Source organism: Pinus tabuliformis, chromosome 6 (assembly GCF_031772625.1).
Source record: "Pinus tabuliformis cultivar Carrire ecotype Pingquan chromosome 6, CPIR1, whole genome shotgun sequence".
NCBI classification, from domain to species: domain Eukaryota; kingdom Viridiplantae; phylum Streptophyta; class Pinopsida; order Pinales; family Pinaceae; genus Pinus; species Pinus tabuliformis.
Genome location: NC_142292.1, coordinates 1831998606 through 1832004605, shown reverse-complemented (window position 1 = coordinate 1832004605; position 6000 = coordinate 1831998606).

The window sequence follows — 6000 nt, the reverse complement described above, 5'->3', positions numbered from 1 at the left end:
GATCGGACATGAACATCCTGCCAAATCAGACATGGGAGCACATGGGCAGGCCTACATTGGAATGGTCTCCTATTCAATTACGAATGGCAAACCAGCAAAATATCTTACCCATGGGAAGATTGCAAGGAATAACGGTGGATATCGCAGGTGCGAGCACGCTTGCAGATTTCAAAGTGATAGAGATTGTCGATGACAACAATCCCTATCTCGCGCTACTGGGAATAGATTGGGCCACTGACATGAATGGAGTGATAAATCTAAAGAAGCACAAGATGATTTTCTAGAAAAAGTCACTACGCATAGTGGTACCTTTAGACCCTGTAGAAGGATCGCGTTACACAGAGCCAGTGCATGACTACGACAATGATGACGATCTAGACAATATCTACAAGATACGCACTCAGGAGAAGGACTGGGTGAATACAACATCGGATGGAAGGATTTTGTGGGAGTGCGAAAACTCCTGCACCTCAGATTCAGACAAAGAGATAGAACGATGGTAGAACCGATTACACAAGGTAACCACGCTCAACTGCAACATGATGACAAGGTCATTGCACTGCATGGCAACAGAGGCAAGAGATCTGCCTGTGTATGATGGACTAACTGAGGTGGATGATTTCCTAAACCAATTTGAAAGAGAAGTATCGGAACAACAGCGTTTCGACGCTTTGAAATGGGCACTGCGTGCTACGCCTGCAATATGGTGGGGTACGCATCAAAGAAGTTTTGAGGACTGGCGTGAATGCATAAGGATGATGCTCATGCGCTTTGGAAAGCTTCAGTTGTGGATGAAAGTCGAGTATGATGGATGAAAAGACTTGTGCACCCACCTCTCCAGATGGGTACAAGCGTATGGCACTCAACCTGCATAAATGCACACCGTCCTTGTGATAGGAAACACGACCAACAAACAGGAGCGGGCACGATGATGGCACGAGCATCGACTAGGAAGTATGATAAGACCAAGCACGCCAAAGAGTATCTGCGTGGAAGCCTTTGACCAAGTATGCGAAGTACTGAACGCGGTTCACCATGTGAAATGCACTGACTGGGACCTGCGCGTACCAGCGGTTCTATGAGCTTATCAGACAATGTACAAGAAGCTGACGGGACAAACAAATTTCCAGTTAGTTTATGGCATGGAAGTTGTCATGATGATGGAGTATATTGTACCTAGTCTGTGCATAACAGTGCTCACAGGTATGACGGACCGTGAAGCTCTGGAAGAAAGGCTCATGTAATTGGAAGAACTTGAGGAGGAAAGGTTCCTTAATGGTTTTCATCAACAAGTACAAAAGCAACATGAAAAGGCCTGGCACAATCACCATACTAAGTTGCACACCTTCAAGGTAAATGACTTAGTGCTGTTGTATGACAGTAAGTTTGAAAAATTTCTGGAAAAGCTCAGCATGCATTGGCTGGGACCATACATGGTTAAGGAGGTCACAAATGGAGGCACAATACAGTTAGTCAAACTAAATGGAGAACCTTTCCCAAGCAAGGTGAATGGTAGCTGCTTGAAGCCCTACATGGGTGCCCGACTATCTAACTAACTGGCGAAAGCACAGTCTTCGCGCTCCAGGATTCGAACAAAGGCGCGGGACTATAAACATATGCATCAGGTTCCAGTACAGATGTAGAGAAGTAGTTCAAACACAGAGGTCTCGGAACAACGCATGCAACAAATCCAGCAAGCAGTAGCTCAGTGCGCTGTAGACCTTCATGTAGTTCGAGAACAGTTGGAGGGACTCCATGCAAAGATCGTTGCACCAATAGAGTGACTCAAGGGCAAGTCACGATGTTTGTGTTGGGGACCTGTTGGGCATGGAATCCCATGCAAGGCATGTTTTGGGGCTCAAAGCCCAACTTTTGACCCAATCTTGTTGTAAAACTCCGTGAATTGCGGAAGTAGAGCACGAAATGTATGATAGAGTCACAGGGTTGTCCACCCTAGTTTTGTAATGTAATGTTAGCTAGATAGACCTACCCATGGTGCACAGACTATGGGATTGTATAACTAGAGCGAGGCTCTAAGTGTAAAGGGAGAATGGAAGAAAAGTAGAAAGAGAGATGAAGAGTCCAAGTGACTAAGTGAAGTGTGTGTTTGGGTCGTAGGGTAGGAGAAGGCTCTGCAGCTGAGTGCACGGACCCCACAGCTGAGTGTGCAAGGTGGAGTCAAGTCTGTAACCAAGGAAGAAATTAATAAAGAGATGTTTGTTATCAATTTGTGTATTTGTTCTTGGGTTAACGCATGCTTGATATAAATTGTAAATATATTGTTTATTTATTGCGTGCACCTGTATGAATGATTTATGTTGTTAAGTATAACTTAAAGCACACAAGTAGGCTAAAATAATCAACTAACATTGGAATACTAGTAAGGACTTGGGTAATAACGCAGAAACACAAGATTTGGCCCCCGAGTAGGATTGCGCGAAGGTAGCATATCAAGCTGCAAGGTATGGGAAAGTGTGCGAAGCAACATGCGCGTAGGGTCAAACTACAGACCACTTGAACTTATTAGACATATCCAGGGTGCGGAACCTAGTTCTAGCACCCTCCCATACTACTTCAAGTGAGACCTTAGTCTGTGCTCCACGGACTGTTACCGAAAGGGCCAGTAGTACCGAGATTTTTTTGGCTAACTTAACTCTGAACCTGGGTCAAGCCCCAATAAGCCAACAGATCCTTTAGACATTATCCATACTAATCCAGCATTGGGAAGATGTTTCAATGGATTTTATTACAAGTTTACCCAAACATAAAGGAAAGAGTGTCATTATGGTAGTGGAAGATCGAATGCCAAAGTATGCCTAATTTTTCTTTCTTTCTCATCCTTTTAAGAAAAGTATTGTGGCAGAAGAATTCATGGAAAAAGTCCAAAAGCTACATGGAATACCAAAGATTATTGTAACTGACAGAGATCCAATTTTCACTGTATTTTTTTGGACTGAATTATTTTCTTGCTCGGGTACTCAATTGGATTACAACTCATCTTAGCATCCTCAATATGAGGGTAAAAATGATATTGTGAATAAATTTTTAGAAGGATACCTACATCGATTCATTTGATAAACAAATACAATGGGTCAAATGGTTTCCCTTGGAAAAATGGTGGTGCAACACATCCTTCTATGCTTCATCAAAAATGTCACCATTTATGGAAATTTATGGATATCATCCTACATCCATCACATCACCCTTGAAAGGGACTATAAAATCTCAATCAGTAGAGAACCACATCCAATAACAACAAGAGGTTCTTAAATCATTCAATGAAAACTTGTTTATGGCACAAAATAAGATGAAACAAGAAGAAGATCAACATCATAGTGAAAGGGAATTTGAAGTGGGAGATTAGGTATTTGTAAGATGAAAACCATATAAACAAACGTCCCTCAAGCAACACAATAAGGACAATAAATTAGCCTTGAGGTATTTTGGCTCTTATAAGGTGTTTTGGAGGATTGAAAGTATGGTATAGAAATCAAAGTTTCCTCCATCTTCTCGTGTACATAGAGTCTTCCATGTTTCTTGCTTAAAGAAGATAATCGGTGATAAGATCCCAGTCCAAACTCTTCTACCATGGATTAAAGAAGAAGGGAAAATAATATTAGATGTAGAAATAATTTGGAAACAACGAATTATCCGTTTAGAAATCAAGCAATTATTAAGTACCTCATCAAATGAAATAACATACCACTGGAACAAGTGATATGGGAAGATGCATTTTTCATGCAGAAACACCCACAGATAATCAAGTGTTTAGGACAACACTTCTTTGAAGGTGAGGGGCATGTTAAGCCCTATATGAGCCCCATGTTAACCCAAAAACCCCATATTAAGCCCTAGATATTGAGCTATTACATTTCTATTGTCATATTGCTATGTAGAATAGAACCTCTCATGGTCCAATTTTATTATAATTGTATCATTTGCCTCCTATATATGAAATAAAGAAACCTAGTATTAGTATCATAAAATATTGTCTTATTAATTGCATTTATTATAAAATGAGGTTTCCCCCTCGAAGTGGACTATAATTATTGGTTTCTTATCATTTTTAAGGTGCGAGGATCATAACCAAAATTATTGAGGAGGAGGAGAAATCATCCAAGGTTGGGAAGGTAAACACCATTGTTGAAAGGGACACTCCATGGAAGGGTTAGTCGAATAATAATTAAAAGTTTGAGATGGATTTTGGATCATATCATAGGTATTTTGTGACCATGGTTGTTTTTTGTGACAAAAAAAGTAGTATGAATCTTCTACTTCTTGAGAGATTTCCTTGAATCTGGGTAGAAACTAGTAGCTACTCATAGGATGCTCTTTGCTACATATGGTACAAATTACAATTTGATCCAATGGGAACTCCTTTAGTGGATGCTTCTTCTACATTTTGGGAAGAAATTTTCTAATGTTAATTCTTCCTCATCCTCCTTTTTATTAACATACAAATGTTCTATCTAGGAGCCTAATATGCTTATTATATCAATTTGATTTTTTCCAACATGTTTCCAATTTATACTCTAGTGATTCCTCCACCATTTCTTTGGGTCCTCTATAGTATTATAAATCCCCTATGAGTATCATTGACAAAGTTCCATAATGCCATCATAATCTTGCTATGATATATCTCCTCCATTTAGCAATTTGAGTATTTCTATAAAATCATCTTTGATCCCTCACAATAATAAGAATGACTTGTCTCTCGAGGAAAATTTTCTTTCCTTTTTGTTTTCATATTATATCTAAATCTCTCAACATAGTCTTCAAGACTTTTTTCCTCATTTGGTGTCATTTGGAAGATTTCTTATGCCTACTTAAGTTAGACTACCATTATTGGGGTTAGTTATGGGTTGTGTAAGAAATTGCAGCCATGGAGGGGTAGATGTAGATGCTTGCATTTGAGGAGAAGGGAGGAGATGCAAATGTCTATATGGGGGCCTATTGAGGGCCTCCATACGTAGAATTTCTCCACCCATGTTGCCAAAGATGATGAATGGGATGATGAGCCATCTAAAGTTGGGAAGGTAAGCACCACTTCTAAGAGGGAGGCTACATAGAACAGTTAGTACAATAAGAATTAAAACTTTGAGATGGATCTCGGATCATACCTTATGTATTTTGTGACCATGGTTGTTTCTGTGCAATAAAAAAAATTATTCTAGCTCTTCTTCTTCTTCTTAATAGAAAACCTTCAATATAGGTAGAGATGGGTAGCCACTTGCAGGATGCTCTTTGATACAGATGGAAAGAAATTTGATTTGATCCAATGGGCACTCCTTTAGTGGATTTTTTCTTCTAAATTTGGAAAAATATTGCTAATGTTAATTCTACTTCCTCCTCCTTTTTCTTCTGTTATGAAACCATCTCACAAAAATATAGAAAAGATAGATTAATGCCTTAGAATTCAGCCTCTTCGAGGGGGCAACCTCCTTTACATTACACAAATGAAAAATTCTTGGATGATACAAGTGACAATACCTCCTTTCTATATATAGGAGTCTAAGGGGTCGTAATATAATCAGAGCTGACATAAAAATAATAATGTAAGGGCACAATAATAACAATATGGGGACTACATGGGCACAACAATATAATAAGGGGGTTGTACTAATAATAATAAGGGGTTACACTAGTAGTATAGGGACCTAACATGCCCCTCTCCTTCAAAAAGTGTTGTCCTCAACGCTTGAGTAGTTCTTGATGCTTCTGTATAAATTCTTGTCCTCCCATGTGGAATCTTTAGCGGGTAAGTTCTTCCACTTGATGAGATAATCTGAAATTGATCTATTTCATAGCTATTGATTTCTTGGTTCTGTGATTGCTTCAAGTTCCAATATGATTTTTCCTTCCTTGTCAAGTTTTCACAATACTGTTTAAATTGGGATCTTCTGCAACTTTTGAATGAGTTCCCACTCCTCTAGGCATATAGATATCTCTAAGCCCTGATGTTTGGAGGAACGCTTCCTGGAATCAAATGAATAGGATGAT